The sequence below is a fragment of the Hyla sarda genome, unplaced genomic scaffold, assembly GCF_029499605.1.
Source record: "Hyla sarda isolate aHylSar1 unplaced genomic scaffold, aHylSar1.hap1 scaffold_408, whole genome shotgun sequence".
NCBI classification, from domain to species: Eukaryota; Metazoa; Chordata; class Amphibia; order Anura; family Hylidae; genus Hyla; species Hyla sarda.
In genome coordinates, this window is record NW_026610424.1 from 139,930 (window position 1) to 158,515 (window position 18,586).

Consider the following 18,586-nt stretch of genomic DNA (forward strand, 5'->3'; position numbering starts at 1 on the left):
CAGGGGCCCATTGCACTCCCACGGGGCCTTTTTAAATGCAATCCATAACCCGGATTTGCCAGGAACCCTTCTTACTCCTCCTACTTGCATGTGACACTGGGCTTAGGATCTGCATAGGAAACACACACACAAGCACACACCTACCTTTGTTGCCTGCAGATGCCTCCTTGGCTGTCCCCAAACGGTATCAAACCAACACCCACGGGAAGCTGTAAGCATAGAGGACATGCCTGCACCCCATTGGACTTACCTGTGTGGGTTAAATCCGGGTTATTTGACAACCTATGGCGGTGATGGTTCTGCTCAGGCAGAGCAGTGCTGATGCTCCTCATAAAGCTGTCGCTGCTGTGAAGGTTCTAGGTGACATCACAAATCCCTTTGGTTACATACACAACAAAGCTGGGTTGTTGTTGTTTACACTCTGCAAGGCCTGTGGAAGTGAGTGACATCATAGCACTGTAGTTCTGAGGGTTCAAGATGGATGCAACAATCTCCTGTTGCTTCTATGAAGGCCGTAATAGACGACATCACCAAACAGCTCCATAGTCACATACACAGCAAAGGAGAGATGTTGTTTACACCTAGTGATGTCAGTGGTATTGAGTGACATCACAGCACAGTGCTAAGGCTCCTGGGCCTGGACACAGCAGCGGCTGCAATATCTCAACGGAGAATACGTTTATATCTATGTGTGTGTGTGCGCATATATATATATATATATATATATATATATATATATATATATTTCTCCGCCGAAATCACTTTTAAACCCATTTCCACCTTTTTTTCCCTTCTCTTCCTCTTACTTTTTTTTCACGTTTTTTAACGTTTTTCTCCTTTTCGCCTCTTTTCTGGGCGTATTATTCTTCTTTTTCTTCTTTTTTTTCGTCTAATGCATACCCCATCAGTGCAGCAATGCTTATTCAATACCGCCAGCAGATGGAGACACTGGGGGATAATTTTCTAAGGATTTATACTGATTTTTCCTGTCTGAATTTGTCGCACAGAAAGTTGCAGGCCAAATATGTGTGACATTTCTGCGACTTTAGCTTCTAGAGCATTTTTACAACATTATACATAGGTGCTGAATACATAAAAAGCGACTGTTCAGCGACAGACAAGTCGCATCGGCTGAAAGTAGGCCAGAATGTCAGTCCATGTTGGAGCAGGTTTAGATACAGTCTAAAGCATAGATCTCAAAGTCTGTGCACAGAATTTAGCAAGGGCCTCGCACCTTCTGATGCATCAGGTAGGTGCACAATAGCATAGCCTAACCCTCTGTACTTTGGTCTATATTGATGCGGGACATAGACAGCCAGCTGATGACCAATCCATTAGTGCAATGGATGGCTGGAAGCATTTGTCTTTGCCTTTGCAATACCACAGAAGCAATGCATGGTCAATGTACAGCAATGACACACCTGTGTGAACAGCCAGGAGACCCCCCCCCCCCCCCCCCCCAATGTTATGTTACATAGTTACATAGTTAGTACGGTCGAAAAAAGACATATGTCCATCACGTTCAACCAGGGAATTAAGGGGTAGGGGTGTGGCGCGATATTGGGGAAGGGATGAGATTTTATATTTCTTCATAAGCATTAATCTTATTTTGTCAATTAGGAACATTCAGCACCCACCCGCTATCAAGGCAGCTGCCTATCATGTCATGCCCTACCTGCACAGGTGTGCTGGCTACTCAAATGATCCAATTAAGGAGGCCATTTAGTCAGCAGCAGCAGAAGTCCTGTGCCTGGACGCTCCAACAGGGGCCAGACACAAGCAGAAGCAGAAGCAGCAGAAGCAGCAGCAGCACCACCTTTTGTTTTTTGGCTGCAGCAGCAGCAAGGCCCACAGGGCTGGCTAGCTGGCTAGCCAGCAAGCAGGTAGCAATGAAAGTAGGAATCTTTCTTTTTAACCCTGTAAGGGGGTGGTGCACTGTACCCGAAGATACTGCCATATCGGGTCAATGCATAGGGCGACGGAAGCAAGCTTCGAAATCGGCCCCCGTTCTCAAAAATCCATTTAATATATGGTCCCCAGATAGGGGACGTATCAGATATTAAACTGATAAGAACAGATACTACACTTGATCTTAGCCAAAAGGCCGAGAAGCGATAACCGTGAAAGGGGCGGGCCCAACAAGGTCCCCTTCATGGGCACTATCACTGCTTGCTGTCAGGGAGGCTGCCAGACAATTTTCCATGCACACTCTGGGCTGGGGGGCAGTCAACCACCAGTACACACAGCAGAACCTAAACCCATACCATTATTGCTAAGCAGCAAGACAGGGGCCCATTGCACTCCCACGGGGCCTTTTTAAATGCAATCCATAACCCGGATTTGCCAGGAACCCTTCTTACTCCTCCTACTTGCATGTGACACTGGGCTTAGGATCTGCATAGGAAACACACACACAAGCACACACCTACCTTTGTTGCCTGCAGATGCCTCCTTGGCTGTCCCCAAACGGTATCAAACCAACACCCACGGGAAGCTGTAAGCATAGAGGACATGCCTGCACCCCATTGGACTTACCTGTGTGGGTTAAATCCGGGTTATTTGACAACCTATGGCGGTGATGGTTCTGCTCAGGCAGAGCAGTGCTGATGCTCCTCATAAAGCTGTCGCTGCTGTGAAGGTTCTAGGTGACATCACAAATCCCTTTGGTTACATACACAACAAAGCTGGGTTGTTGTTGTTTACACTCTGCAAGGCCTGTGGAAGTGAGTGACATCATAGCACTGTAGTTCTGAGGGTTCAAGATGGATGCAACAATCTCCTGTTGCTTCTATGAAGGCCGTAATAGACGACATCACCAAACAGCTCCATAGTCACATACACAGCAAAGGAGAGATGTTGTTTACACCTAGTGATGTCAGTGGTATTGAGTGACATCACAGCACAGTGCTAAGGCTCCTGGGCCTGGACACAGCAGCGGCTGCAATATCTCAACGGAGAATACGTTTATATCTATGTGTGTGTGTGCGCATATATATATATATATATATATATATATATATATATTTCTCCGCCGAAATCACTTTTAAACCCATTTCCACCTTTTTTTCCCTTCTCTTCCTCTTACTTTTTTTTCACGTTTTTTTACGTTTTTCTCCTTTTCGCCTCTTTTCTGGGCGTATTATTCTTCTTTTTCTTCTTTTTTTTCGTCTAATGCATACCCCATCAGTGCAGCAATGCTTATTCAATACCGCCAGCAGATGGAGACACTGGGGGATAATTTTCTAAGGATTTATACTGATTTTTCCTGTCTGAATTTGTCGCACAGAAAGTTGCAGGCCAAATATGTGTGACATTTCTGCGACTTTAGCTTCTAGAGCATTTTTACAACATTATACATAGGTGCTGAATACATAAAAAGCGACTGTTCAGCGACAGACAAGTCGCATCGGCTGAAAGTAGGCCAGAATGTCAGTCCATGTTGGAGCAGGTTTAGATACAGTCTAAAGCATAGATCTCAAAGTCTGTGCACAGAATTTAGCAAGGGCCTCGCACCTTCTGATGCATCAGGTAGGTGCACAATAGCATAGCCTAACCCTCTGTACTTTGGTCTATATTGATGCGGGACATAGACAGCCAGCTGATGACCAATCCATTAGTGCAATGGATGGCTGGAAGCATTTGTCTTTGCCTTTGCAATACCACAGAAGCAATGCATGGTCAATGTACAGCAATGACACACCTGTGTGAACAGCCAGGAGACCCCCCCCCCCCCCCCCCCATGTTATGTTACATAGTTACATAGTTAGTACGGTCGAAAAAAGACATATGTCCATCACGTTCAACCAGGGAATTAAGGGGTAGGGGTGTGGCGCGATATTGGGGAAGGGATGAGATTTTATATTTCTTCATAAGCATTAATCTTATTTTGTCAATTAGGAACATTCAGCACCCACCCGCTATCAAGGCAGCTGCCTATCATGTCATGCCCTACCTGCACAGGTGTGCTGGCTACTCAAATGATCCAATTAAGGAGGCCATTTAGTCAGCAGCAGCAGAAGTCCTGTGCCTGGACGCTCCAACAGGGGCCAGACACAAGCAGAAGCAGAAGCAGCAGAAGCAGCAGCAGCACCACCTTTTGTTTTTTGGCTGCAGCAGCAGCAAGGCCCACAGGGCTGGCTAGCTGGCTAGCCAGCAAGCAGGTAGCAATGAAAGTAGGAATCTTTCTTTTTAACCCTGTAAGGGGGTGGTGCACTGTACCCGAAGATACTGCCATATCGGGTCAATGCATAGGGCGACGGAAGCAAGCTTCGAAATCGGCCCCCGTTCTCAAAAATCCATTTAATATATGGTCCCCAGATAGGGGACGTATCAGATATTAAACTGATAAGAACAGATTTCTTTATCTAAAGCCGAGGAACGTGCTTTCGATTCACCCAAAGTGCAAGAAAAAGTGCAAACGTGTTACACTAAAAAAACGTGCACAAAGGATGCGGTCTATCGCAAGCCCTTCTCCGATAGGAGAGAGGCCCCCCAACAAACCTTACCCTTCGCCTCCGGACCAAAAGGTACCTGCGAGGTTCCAGGTTCGATGTCCCTTTTCGCCGAAGCTACTAGGGGACCACAAATGCTCCCGGCATCCCCCTTGGCGTTAGCCAAGGTATCTGCCCGCAGAGCCGATTACGGTAGGTACCCTGCCAAAGCAGGAGTACCCGGGGTGTTTGCAGGGAGGTGCGGAACCTAATGGCCACACACACCTCCCCTAGACCGCCAGGAGGGACACCCAGAAGGGCTACCGCATCCTGACAAATCCTGTGAACACACAACACGCAAACAGTGACACAGTGAGACAAAAAAGAAATAAATAAGTGAATGTGTGCAGATATACTGCCCGGACATCCGGCCGGATCTATAAAAATTTCTCTGATCCTAGCCAGAAGGCCGGGAATCAAGAGGTGAGTGCCACAAGGTGAAGAGATTATGGTGCCCGTGCTTCAACTCAGTGAGCCTATTCTCCCAGTGAGTTTCGGCACCTCGGGGTCACCACTCCCCGAGGCACAAAGTACCTCGGCTCTAGACCCTCTCAGCCTCATGGCGAGACCCGGAGGGAACAGGTCACATCGGGGCAGCCGTCGAGCTGATTCCTCAGAACCAGCCCCGGAAAGCCCTGGTACACCTGCATCCTCCATGCAGCACCCATCCCCACCAGCATGAAAACTGATAAGAACAGATACTACACTTGATCTTAGCCAAAAGGCCGAGAAGCGATAACCGTGAAAGGGGCGGGCCCAACAAGGTCCCCTTCATGGGCACTATCACTGCTTGCTGTCAGGGAGGCTGCCAGACAATTTTCCATGCACACTCTGGGCTGGGGGGCAGTCAACCACCAGTACACACAGCAGAACCTAAACCCATACCATTATTGCTAAGCAGCAAGACAGGGGCCCATTGCACTCCCACGGGGCCTTTTTAAATGCAATCCATAACCCGGATTTGCCAGGAACCCTTCTTACTCCTCCTACTTGCATGTGACACTGGGCTTAGGATCTGCATAGGAAACACACACACAAGCACACACCTACCTTTGTTGCCTGCAGATGCCTCCTTGGCTGTCCCCAAACGGTATCAAACCAACACCCACGGGAAGCTGTAAGCATAGAGGACATGCCTGCACCCCATTGGACTTACCTGTGTGGGTTAAATCCGGGTTATTTGACAACCTATGGCGGTGATGGTTCTGCTCAGGCAGAGCAGTGCTGATGCTCCTCATAAAGCTGTCGCTGCTGTGAAGGTTCTAGGTGACATCACAAATCCCTTTGGTTACATACACAACAAAGCTGGGTTGTTGTTGTTTACACTCTGCAAGGCCTGTGGAAGTGAGTGACATCATAGCACTGTAGTTCTGAGGGTTCAAGATGGATGCAACAATCTCCTGTTGCTTCTATGAAGGCCGTAATAGACGACATCACCAAACAGCTCCATAGTCACATACACAGCAAAGGAGAGATGTTGTTTACACCTAGTGATGTCAGTGGTATTGAGTGACATCACAGCACAGTGCTAAGGCTCCTGGGCCTGGACACAGCAGCGGCTGCAATATCTCAACGGAGAATACGTTTATATCTATGTGTGTGTGTGCGCATATATATATATATATATATATATATATATATATATATATATATATTCTCCGCCGAAATCACTTTTAAACCCATTTCCACCTTTTTTTCCCTTCTCTTCCTCTTACTTTTTTTTCACGTTTTTTTACGTTTTTCTCCTTTTCGCCTCTTTTCTGGGCGTATTATTCTTCTTTTTCTTCTTTTTTTTCGTCTAATGCATACCCCATCAGTGCAGCAATGCTTATTCAATACCGCCAGCAGATGGAGACACTGGGGGATAATTTTCTAAGGATTTATACTGATTTTTCCTGTCTGAATTTGTCGCACAGAAAGTTGCAGGCCAAATATGTGTGACATTTCTGCGACTTTAGCTTCTAGAGCATTTTTACAACATTATACATAGGTGCTGAATACATAAAAAGCGACTGTTCAGCGACAGACAAGTCGCATCGGCTGAAAGTAGGCCAGAATGTCAGTCCATGTTGGAGCAGGTTTAGATACAGTCTAAAGCATAGATCTCAAAGTCTGTGCACAGAATTTAGCAAGGGCCTCGCACCTTCTGATGCATCAGGTAGGTGCACAATAGCATAGCCTAACCCTCTGTACTTTGGTCTATATTGATGCGGGACATAGACAGCCAGCTGATGACCAATCCATTAGTGCAATGGATGGCTGGAAGCATTTGTCTTTGCCTTTGCAATACCACAGAAGCAATGCATGGTCAATGTACAGCAATGACACACCTGTGTGAACAGCCAGGAGAACCCCCCCCCCCCCCCCCCATGTTATGTTACATAGTTACATAGTTAGTACGGTCGAAAAAAGACATATGTCCATCACGTTCAACCAGGGAATTAAGGGGTAGGGGTGTGGCGCGATATTGGGGAAGGGATGAGATTTTATATTTCTTCATAAGCATTAATCTTATTTTGTCAATTAGGAACATTCAGCACCCACCCGCTATCAAGGCAGCTGCCTATCATGTCATGCCCTACCTGCACAGGTGTGCTGGCTACTCAAATGATCCAATTAAGGAGGCCATTTAGTCAGCAGCAGCAGAAGTCCTGTGCCTGGACGCTCCAACAGGGGCCAGACACAAGCAGAAGCAGAAGCAGCAGAAGCAGCAGCAGCACCACCTTTTGTTTTTTGGCTGCAGCAGCAGCAAGGCCCACAGGGCTGGCTAGCTGGCTAGCCAGCAAGCAGGTAGCAATGAAAGTAGGAATCTTTCTTTTTAACCCTGTAAGGGGGTGGTGCACTGTACCCGAAGATACTGCCATATCGGGTCAATGCATAGGGCGACGGAAGCAAGCTTCGAAATCGGCCCCCGTTCTCAAAAATCCATTTAATATATGGTCCCCAGATAGGGGACGTATCAGATATTAAACTGATAAGAACAGATACTACACTTGATCTTAGCCAAAAGGCCGAGAAGCGATAACCGTGAAAGGGGCGGGCCCAACAAGGTCCCCTTCATGGGCACTATCACTGCTTGCTGTCAGGGAGGCTGCCAGACAATTTTCCATGCACACTCTGGGCTGGGGGGCAGTCAACCACCAGTACACACAGCAGAACCTAAACCCATACCATTATTGCTAAGCAGCAAGACAGGGGCCCATTGCACTCCCACGGGGCCTTTTTAAATGCAATCCATAACCCGGATTTGCCAGGAACCCTTCTTACTCCTCCTACTTGCATGTGACACTGGGCTTAGGATCTGCATAGGAAACACACACACAAGCACACACCTACCTTTGTTGCCTGCAGATGCCTCCTTGGCTGTCCCCAAACGGTATCAAACCAACACCCACGGGAAGCTGTAAGCATAGAGGACATGCCTGCACCCCATTGGACTTACCTGTGTGGGTTAAATCCGGGTTATTTGACAACCTATGGCGGTGATGGTTCTGCTCAGGCAGAGCAGTGCTGATGCTCCTCATAAAGCTGTCGCTGCTGTGAAGGTTCTAGGTGACATCACAAATCCCTTTGGTTACATACACAACAAAGCTGGGTTGTTGTTGTTTACACTCTGCAAGGCCTGTGGAAGTGAGTGACATCATAGCACTGTAGTTCTGAGGGTTCAAGATGGATGCAACAATCTCCTGTTGCTTCTATGAAGGCCGTAATAGACGACATCACCAAACAGCTCCATAGTCACATACACAGCAAAGGAGAGATGTTGTTTACACCTAGTGATGTCAGTGGTATTGAGTGACATCACAGCACAGTGCTAAGGCTCCTGGGCCTGGACACAGCAGCGGCTGCAATATCTCAACGGAGAATACGTTTATATCTATGTGTGTGTGTGCGCATATATATATATATATATATATATATATATATATATATATATTTCTCCGCCGAAATCACTTTTAAACCCATTTCCACCTTTTTTTCCCTTCTCTTCCTCTTACTTTTTTTTCACGTTTTTTTACGTTTTTCTCCTTTTCGCCTCTTTTCTGGGCGTATTATTCTTCTTTTTCTTCTTTTTTTTCGTCTAATGCATACCCCATCAGTGCAGCAATGCTTATTCAATACCGCCAGCAGATGGAGACACTGGGGGATAATTTTCTAAGGATTTATACTGATTTTTCCTGTCTGAATTTGTCGCACAGAAAGTTGCAGGCCAAATATGTGTGACATTTCTGCGACTTTAGCTTCTAGAGCATTTTTACAACATTATACATAGGTGCTGAATACATAAAAAGCGACTGTTCAGCGACAGACAAGTCGCATCGGCTGAAAGTAGGCCAGAATGTCAGTCCATGTTGGAGCAGGTTTAGATACAGTCTAAAGCATAGATCTCAAAGTCTGTGCACAGAATTTAGCAAGGGCCTCGCACCTTCTGATGCATCAGGTAGGTGCACAATAGCATAGCCTAACCCTCTGTACTTTGGTCTATATTGATGCGGGACATAGACAGCCAGCTGATGACCAATCCATTAGTGCAATGGATGGCTGGAAGCATTTGTCTTTGCCTTTGCAATACCACAGAAGCAATGCATGGTCAATGTACAGCAATGACACACCTGTGTGAACAGCCAGGAGACCCCCCCCCCCCCCCCCCCCCATGTTATGTTACATAGTTACATAGTTAGTACGGTCGAAAAAAGACATATGTCCATCACGTTCAACCAGGGAATTAAGGGGTAGGGGTGTGGCGCGATATTGGGGAAGGGATGAGATTTTATATTTCTTCATAAGCATTAATCTTATTTTGTCAATTAGGAACATTCAGCACCCACCCGCTATCAAGGCAGCTGCCTATCATGTCATGCCCTACCTGCACAGGTGTGCTGGCTACTCAAATGATCCAATTAAGGAGGCCATTTAGTCAGCAGCAGCAGAAGTCCTGTGCCTGGACGCTCCAACAGGGGCCAGACACAAGCAGAAGCAGAAGCAGCAGAAGCAGCAGCAGCACCACCTTTTGTTTTTTGGCTGCAGCAGCAGCAAGGCCCACAGGGCTGGCTAGCTGGCTAGCCAGCAAGCAGGTAGCAATGAAAGTAGGAATCTTTCTTTTTAACCCTGTAAGGGGGTGGTGCACTGTACCCGAAGATACTGCCATATCGGGTCAATGCATAGGGCGACGGAAGCAAGCTTCGAAATCGGCCCCCGTTCTCAAAAATCCATTTAATATATGGTCCCCAGATAGGGGACGTATCAGATATTAAACTGATAAGAACAGATTTCTTTATCTAAAGCCGAGGAACGTGCTTTCGATTCACCCAAAGTGCAAGAAAAAGTGCAAACGTGTTACACTAAAAAAACGTGCACAAAGGATGCGGTCTATCGCAAGCCCTTCTCCGATAGGAGAGAGGCCCCCCAACAAACCTTACCCTTCGCCTCCGGACCAAAAGGTACCTGCGAGGTTCCAGGTTCGATGTCCCTTTTCGCCGAAGCTACTAGGGGACCACAAATGCTCCCGGCATCCCCCTTGGCGTTAGCCAAGGTATCTGCCCGCAGAGCCGATTACGGTAGGTACCCTGCCAAAGCAGGAGTACCCGGGGTGTTTGCAGGGAGGTGCGGAACCTAATGGCCACACACACCTCCCCTAGACCGCCAGGAGGGACACCCAGAAGGGCTACCGCATCCTGACAAATCCTGTGAACACACAACACGCAAAAAGTGACACAGTGAGACAAAAAAGAAATAAATAAGTGAATGTGTGCAGATATACTGCCCGGACATCCGGCCGGATCTATAAAAATTTCTCTGATCCTAGCCAGAAGGCCGGGAATCAAGAGGTGAGTGCCACAAGGTGAAGAGATTATGGTGCCCGTGCTTCAACTCAGTGAGCCTATTCTCCCAGTGAGTTTCGGCACCTCGGGGTCACCACTCCCCGAGGCACAAAGTACCTCGGCTCTAGACCCTCTCAGCCTCATGGCGAGACCCGGAGGGAACAGGTCACATCGGGGCAGCCGTCGAGCTGATTCCTCAGAACCAGCCCCGGAAAGCCCTGGTACACCTGCATCCTCCATGCAGCACCCATCCCCACCAGCATGAAAACTGATAAGAACAGATACTACACTTGATCTTAGCCAAAAGGCCGAGAAGCGATAACCGTGAAAGGGGCGGGCCCAACAAGGTCCCCTTCATGGGCACTATCACTGCTTGCTGTCAGGGAGGCTGCCAGACAATTTTCCATGCACACTCTGGGCTGGGGGGCAGTCAACCACCAGTACACACAGCAGAACCTAAACCCATACCATTATTGCTAAGCAGCAAGACAGGGGCCCATTGCACTCCCACGGGGCCTTTTTAAATGCAATCCATAACCCGGATTTGCCAGGAACCCTTCTTACTCCTCCTACTTGCATGTGACACTGGGCTTAGGATCTGCATAGGAAACACACACACAAGCACACACCTACCTTTGTTGCCTGCAGATGCCTCCTTGGCTGTCCCCAAACGGTATCAAACCAACACCCACGGGAAGCTGTAAGCATAGAGGACATGCCTGCACCCCATTGGACTTACCTGTGTGGGTTAAATCCGGGTTATTTGACAACCTATGGCGGTGATGGTTCTGCTCAGGCAGAGCAGTGCTGATGCTCCTCATAAAGCTGTCGCTGCTGTGAAGGTTCTAGGTGACATCACAAATCCCTTTGGTTACATACACAACAAAGCTGGGTTGTTGTTGTTTACACTCTGCAAGGCCTGTGGAAGTGAGTGACATCATAGCACTGTAGTTCTGAGGGTTCAAGATGGATGCAACAATCTCCTGTTGCTTCTATGAAGGCCGTAATAGACGACATCACCAAACAGCTCCATAGTCACATACACAGCAAAGGAGAGATGTTGTTTACACCTAGTGATGTCAGTGGTATTGAGTGACATCACAGCACAGTGCTAAGGCTCCTGGGCCTGGACACAGCAGCGGCTGCAATATCTCAACGGAGAATACGTTTATATCTATGTGTGTGTGTGCGCATATATATATATATATATATATATATATATATATATATATATATATATATATTCTCCGCCGAAATCACTTTTAAACCCATTTCCACCTTTTTTTCCCTTCTCTTCCTCTTACTTTTTTTTCACGTTTTTTTACGTTTTTCTCCTTTTCGCCTCTTTTCTGGGCGTATTATTCTTCTTTTTCTTCTTTTTTTTCGTCTAATGCATACCCCATCAGTGCAGCAATGCTTATTCAATACCGCCAGCAGATGGAGACACTGGGGGATAATTTTCTAAGGATTTATACTGATTTTTCCTGTCTGAATTTGTCGCACAGAAAGTTGCAGGCCAAATATGTGTGACATTTCTGCGACTTTAGCTTCTAGAGCATTTTTACAACATTATACATAGGTGCTGAATACATAAAAAGCGACTGTTCAGCGACAGACAAGTCGCATCGGCTGAAAGTAGGCCAGAATGTCAGTCCATGTTGGAGCAGGTTTAGATACAGTCTAAAGCATAGATCTCAAAGTCTGTGCACAGAATTTAGCAAGGGCCTCGCACCTTCTGATGCATCAGGTAGGTGCACAATAGCATAGCCTAACCCTCTGTACTTTGGTCTATATTGATGCGGGACATAGACAGCCAGCTGATGACCAATCCATTAGTGCAATGGATGGCTGGAAGCATTTGTCTTTGCCTTTGCAATACCACAGAAGCAATGCATGGTCAATGTACAGCAATGACACACCTGTGTGAACAGCCAGGAGAACCCCCCCCCCCCCCCCCCATGTTATGTTACATAGTTACATAGTTAGTACGGTCGAAAAAAGACATATGTCCATCACGTTCAACCAGGGAATTAAGGGGTAGGGGTGTGGCGCGATATTGGGGAAGGGATGAGATTTTATATTTCTTCATAAGCATTAATCTTATTTTGTCAATTAGGAACATTCAGCACCCACCCGCTATCAAGGCAGCTGCCTATCATGTCATGCCCTACCTGCACAGGTGTGCTGGCTACTCAAATGATCCAATTAAGGAGGCCATTTAGTCAGCAGCAGCAGAAGTCCTGTGCCTGGACGCTCCAACAGGGGCCAGACACAAGCAGAAGCAGAAGCAGCAGAAGCAGCAGCAGCACCACCTTTTGTTTTTTGGCTGCAGCAGCAGCAAGGCCCACAGGGCTGGCTAGCTGGCTAGCCAGCAAGCAGGTAGCAATGAAAGTAGGAATCTTTCTTTTTAACCCTGTAAGGGGGTGGTGCACTGTACCCGAAGATACTGCCATATCGGGTCAATGCATAGGGCGACGGAAGCAAGCTTCGAAATCGGCCCCCGTTCTCAAAAATCCATTTAATATATGGTCCCCAGATAGGGGACGTATCAGATATTAAACTGATAAGAACAGATACTACACTTGATCTTAGCCAAAAGGCCGAGAAGCGATAACCGTGAAAGGGGCGGGCCCAACAAGGTCCCCTTCATGGGCACTATCACTGCTTGCTGTCAGGGAGGCTGCCAGACAATTTTCCATGCACACTCTGGGCTGGGGGGCAGTCAACCACCAGTACACACAGCAGAACCTAAACCCATACCATTATTGCTAAGCAGCAAGACAGGGGCCCATTGCACTCCCACGGGGCCTTTTTAAATGCAATCCATAACCCGGATTTGCCAGGAACCCTTCTTACTCCTCCTACTTGCATGTGACACTGGGCTTAGGATCTGCATAGGAAACACACACACAAGCACACACCTACCTTTGTTGCCTGCAGATGCCTCCTTGGCTGTCCCCAAACGGTATCAAACCAACACCCACGGGAAGCTGTAAGCATAGAGGACATGCCTGCACCCCATTGGACTTACCTGTGTGGGTTAAATCCGGGTTATTTGACAACCTATGGCGGTGATGGTTCTGCTCAGGCAGAGCAGTGCTGATGCTCCTCATAAAGCTGTCGCTGCTGTGAAGGTTCTAGGTGACATCACAAATCCCTTTGGTTACATACACAACAAAGCTGGGTTGTTGTTGTTTACACTCTGCAAGGCCTGTGGAAGTGAGTGACATCATAGCACTGTAGTTCTGAGGGTTCAAGATGGATGCAACAATCTCCTGTTGCTTCTATGAAGGCCGTAATAGACGACATCACCAAACAGCTCCATAGTCACATACACAGCAAAGGAGAGATGTTGTTTACACCTAGTGATGTCAGTGGTATTGAGTGACATCACAGCACAGTGCTAAGGCTCCTGGGCCTGGACACAGCAGCGGCTGCAATATCTCAACGGAGAATACGTTTATATCTATGTGTGTGTGTGCGCATATATATATATATATATATATATATATATATTTCTCCGCCGAAATCACTTTTAAACCCATTTCCACCTTTTTTTCCCTTCTCTTCCTCTTACTTTTTTTTCACGTTTTTTTACGTTTTTCTCCTTTTCGCCTCTTTTCTGGGCGTATTATTCTTCTTTTTCTTCTTTTTTTTCGTCTAATGCATACCCCATCAGTGCAGCAATGCTTATTCAATACCGCCAGCAGATGGAGACACTGGGGGATAATTTTCTAAGGATTTATACTGATTTTTCCTGTCTGAATTTGTCGCACAGAAAGTTGCAGGCCAAATATGTGTGACATTTCTGCGACTTTAGCTTCTAGAGCATTTTTACAACATTATACATAGGTGCTGAATACATAAAAAGCGACTGTTCAGCGACAGACAAGTCGCATCGGCTGAAAGTAGGCCAGAATGTCAGTCCATGTTGGAGCAGGTTTAGATACAGTCTAAAGCATAGATCTCAAAGTCTGTGCACAGAATTTAGCAAGGGCCTCGCACCTTCTGATGCATCAGGTAGGTGCACAATAGCATAGCCTAACCCTCTGTACTTTGGTCTATATTGATGCGGGACATAGACAGCCAGCTGATGACCAATCCATTAGTGCAATGGATGGCTGGAAGCATTTGTCTTTGCCTTTGCAATACCACAGAAGCAATGCATGGTCAATGTACAGCAATGACACACCTGTGTGAACAGCCAGGAGACCCCCCCCCCCCCCCCCCCCATGTTATGTTACATAGTTACATAGTTAGTACGGTCGAAAAAAGACATATGTCCATCACGTTCAACCAGGGAATTAAGGGGTAGGGGTGTGGCGCGATATTGGGGAAGGGATGAGATTTTATATTTCTTCATAAGCATTAATCTTATTTTGTCAATTAGGAACATTCAGCACCCACCCGCTATCAAGGCAGCTGCCTATCATGTCATGCCCTACCTGCACAGGTGTGCTGGCTACTCAAATGATCCAATTAAGGAGGCCATTTAGTCAGCAGCAGCAGAAGTCCTGTGCCTGGACGCTCCAACAGGGGCCAGACACAAGCAGAAGCAGAAGCAGCAGAAGCAGCAGCAGCACCACCTTTTGTTTTTTGGCTGCAGCAGCAGCAAGGCCCACAGGGCTGGCTAGCTGGCTAGCCAGCAAGCAGGTAGCAATGAAAGTAGGAATCTTTCTTTTTAACCCTGTAAGGGGGTGGTGCACTGTACCCGAAGATACTGCCATATCGGGTCAATGCATAGGGCGACGGAAGCAAGCTTCGAAATCGGCCCCCGTTCTCAAAAATCCATTTAATATATGGTCCCCAGATAGGGGACGTATCAGATATTAAACTGATAAGAACAGATTTCTTTATCTAAAGCCGAGGAACGTGCTTTCGATTCACCCAAAGTGCAAGAAAAAGTGCAAACGTGTTACACTAAAAAAACGTGCACAAAGGATGCGGTCTATCGCAAGCCCTTCTCCGATAGGAGAGAGGCCCCCCAACAAACCTTACCCTTCGCCTCCGGACCAAAAGGTACCTGCGAGGTTCCAGGTTCGATGTCCCTTTTCGCCGAAGCTACTAGGGGACCACAAATGCTCCCGGCATCCCCCTTGGCGTTAGCCAAGGTATCTGCCCGCAGAGCCGATTACGGTAGGTACCCTGCCAAAGCAGGAGTACCCGGGGTGTTTGCAGGGAGGTGCGGAACCTAATGGCCACACACACCTCCCCTAGACCGCCAGGAGGGACACCCAGAAGGGCTACCGCATCCTGACAAATCCTGTGAACACACAACACGCAAAAAGTGACACAGTGAGACAAAAAAGAAATAAATAAGTGAATGTGTGCAGATATACTGCCCGGACATCCGGCCGGATCTATAAAAATTTCTCTGATCCTAGCCAGAAGGCCGGGAATCAAGAGGTGAGTGCCACAAGGTGAAGAGATTATGGTGCCCGTGCTTCAACTCAGTGAGCCTATTCTCCCAGTGAGTTTCGGCACCTCGGGGTCACCACTCCCCGAGGCACAAAGTACCTCGGCTCTAGACCCTCTCAGCCTCATGGCGAGACCCGGAGGGAACAGGTCACATCGGGGCAGCCGTCGAGCTGATTCCTCAGAACCAGCCCCGGAAAGCCCTGGTACACCTGCATCCTCCATGCAGCACCCATCCCCACCAGCATGAAAACTGATAAGAACAGATACTACACTTGATCTTAGCCAAAAGGCCGAGAAGCGATAACCGTGAAAGGGGCGGGCCCAACAAGGTCCCCTTCATGGGCACTATCACTGCTTGCTGTCAGGGAGGCTGCCAGACAATTTTCCATGCACACTCTGGGCTGGGGGGCAGTCAACCACCAGTACACACAGCAGAACCTAAACCCATACCATTATTGCTAAGCAGCAAGACAGGGGCCCATTGCACTCCCACGGGGCCTTTTTAAATGCAATCCATAACCCGGATTTGCCAGGAACCCTTCTTACTCCTCCTACTTGCATGTGACACTGGGCTTAGGATCTGCATAGGAAACACACACACAAGCACACACCTACCTTTGTTGCCTGCAGATGCCTCCTTGGCTGTCCCCAAACGGTATCAAACCAACACCCACGGGAAGCTGTAAGCATAGAGGACATGCCTGCACCCCATTGGACTTACCTGTGTGGGTTAAATCCGGGTTATTTGACAACCTATGGCGGTGATGGTTCTGCTCAGGCAGAGCAGTGCTGATGCTCCTCATAAAGCTGTCGCTGCTGTGAAGGTTCTAGGTGACATCACAAATCCCTTTGGTTACATACACAACAAAGCTGGGTTGTTGTTGTTTACACTCTGCAAGGCCTGTGGAAGTGAGTGACATCATAGCACTGTAGTTCTGAGGGTTCAAGATGGATGCAACAATCTCCTGTTGCTTCTATGAAGGCCGTAATAGACGACATCACCAAACAGCTCCATAGTCACATACACAGCAAAGGAGAGATGTTGTTTACACCTAGTGATGTCAGTGGTATTGAGTGACATCACAGCACAGTGCTAAGGCTCCTGGGCCTGGACACAGCAGCGGCTGCAATATCTCAACGGAGAATACGTTTATATCTATGTGTGTGTGTGCGCATATATATATATATATATATATATATATTATATATATATATTTCTCCGCCGAAATCACTTTTAAACCCATTTCCACCTTTTTTTCCCTTCTCTTCCTCTTACTTTTTTTTCACGTTTTTTTACGTTTTTCTCCTTTTCGCCTCTTTTCTGGGCGTATTATTCTTCTTTTTCTTCTTTTTTTTCGTCTAATGCATACCCCATCAGTGCAGCAATGCTTATTCAATACCGCCAGCAGATGGAGACACTGGGGGATAATTTTCTAAGGATTTATACTGATTTTTCCTGTCTGAATTTGTCGCACAGAAAGTTGCAGGCCAAATATGTGTGACATTTCTGCGACTTTAGCTTCTAGAGCATTTTTACAACATTATACATAGGTGCTGAATACATAAAAAGCGACTGTTCAGCGACAGACAAGTCGCATCGGCTGAAAGTAGGCCAGAATGTCAGTCCATGTTGGAGCAGGTTTAGATACAGTCTAAAGCATAGATCTCAAAGTCTGTGCACAGAATTTAGCAAGGGCCTCGCACCTTCTGATGCATCAGGTAGGTGCACAATAGCATAGCCTAACCCTCTGTACTTTGGTCTATATTGATGCGGGACATAGACAGCCAGCTGATGACCAATCCATTAGTGCAATGGATGGCTGGAAGCATTTGTCTTTGCCTTTGCAATACCACAGAAGCAATGCATGGTCAATGTACAGCAATGACACACCTGTGTGAACAGCCAGGAGACCCCCCCCCCCCCCCCCCCCCCCATGTTATGTTACATAGTTACATAGTTAGTACGGTCGAAAAAAGACATATGTCCATCACGTTCTAACCAGGGAATTAAGGGGTAGGGGTGTGGCGCGATATTGGGGAAGGGATGAGATTTTATATTTCTTCATAAGCATTAATCTTATTTTGTCAATTAGGAACATTCAGCACCCACCCGCTATCAAGGCAGCTGCCTATCATGTCATGCCCTACCTGCACAGGTGTGCTGGCTACTCAAATGATCCAATTAAGGAGGCCATTTAGTCAGCAGCAGCAGAAGTCCTGTGCCTGGACGCTCCAACAGGGGCCAGACACAAGCAGAAGCAGAAGCAGCAGAAGCAGCAGCAGCACCACCTTTTGTTTTTTGGCTGCAGCAGCAGCAAGGCCCACAGGGCTGGCTAGCTGGCTAGCCAGCAAGCAGGTAGCAATGAAAGTAGGAATCTTTCTTTTTAACCCTGTAAGGGGGTGGTGCACTGTACCCGAAGATACTGCCATATCGGGTCAATGCATAGGGCGACGGAAGCAAGCTTCGAAATCGGCCCCCGTTCTCAAAAATCCATTTAATATATGGTCCCCAGATAGGGGACGTATCAGATATTAAACTGATAAGAACAGATACTACACTTGATCTTAGCCAAAAGGCCGAGAAGCGATAACCGTGAAAGGGGCGGGCCCAACAAGGTCCCCTCATGGGCACTATCACTGCTTGCTGTCAGGGAGGCTGCCAGACAATTTTCCATGCACACTCTGGGCTGGGGGGCAGTCAACCACCAGTACACACAGCAGAACCTAAACCCATACCATTATTGCTAAGCAGCAAGACAGGGGCCCATTGCACTCCCACGGGGCCTTTTTAAATGCAATCCATAACCCGGATTTGCCAGGAACCCTTCTTACTCCTCCTACTTGCATGTGACACTG

At 47.4% G+C, this 18,586-nt stretch overlaps 4 non-coding genes and 6 pseudogenes across 4 annotated transcripts; all 10 read right to left on the reverse strand.

Annotated features, from left to right (window-relative positions):
• Nucleotides 1-1,925: 1,925 nt before the first annotated feature.
• Nucleotides 1,926-2,116, reverse strand: LOC130333460 (U2 spliceosomal RNA). Its single transcript, XR_008875639.1, has one exon. It is a non-coding gene; the product is annotated as a U2 spliceosomal RNA (small nuclear RNA).
• A 2,086-nt stretch (nt 2,117-4,202) lies between these two features.
• On the reverse strand, nt 4,203-4,382 carry LOC130333404 (U2 spliceosomal RNA; annotated as a pseudogene).
• A 685-nt stretch (nt 4,383-5,067) lies between these two features.
• Nucleotides 5,068-5,227, reverse strand: LOC130333421 (U2 spliceosomal RNA; annotated as a pseudogene).
• Nucleotides 5,228-7,322: 2,095 nt separating this feature from the next.
• On the reverse strand, nt 7,323-7,513 carry LOC130333461 (U2 spliceosomal RNA). The gene has a single exon (XR_008875640.1). It is a non-coding gene; the product is annotated as a U2 spliceosomal RNA (small nuclear RNA).
• A 2,094-nt stretch (nt 7,514-9,607) lies between these two features.
• LOC130333406 (U2 spliceosomal RNA) lies at nt 9,608-9,787 on the reverse strand (annotated as a pseudogene).
• A 685-nt stretch (nt 9,788-10,472) lies between these two features.
• LOC130333422 (U2 spliceosomal RNA) lies at nt 10,473-10,632 on the reverse strand (annotated as a pseudogene).
• A 2,101-nt stretch (nt 10,633-12,733) lies between these two features.
• LOC130333462 (U2 spliceosomal RNA) lies at nt 12,734-12,924 on the reverse strand. Its single transcript, XR_008875641.1, has one exon. It is a non-coding gene; the product is annotated as a U2 spliceosomal RNA (small nuclear RNA).
• A 2,083-nt stretch (nt 12,925-15,007) lies between these two features.
• Nucleotides 15,008-15,187, reverse strand: LOC130333407 (U2 spliceosomal RNA; annotated as a pseudogene).
• A 685-nt stretch (nt 15,188-15,872) lies between these two features.
• LOC130333423 (U2 spliceosomal RNA) lies at nt 15,873-16,032 on the reverse strand (annotated as a pseudogene).
• Nucleotides 16,033-18,128: 2,096 nt separating this feature from the next.
• On the reverse strand, nt 18,129-18,319 carry LOC130333463 (U2 spliceosomal RNA). The gene has a single exon (XR_008875642.1). It is a non-coding gene; the product is annotated as a U2 spliceosomal RNA (small nuclear RNA).
• Between the last annotated feature and the right edge of the window lie 267 nt (nt 18,320-18,586).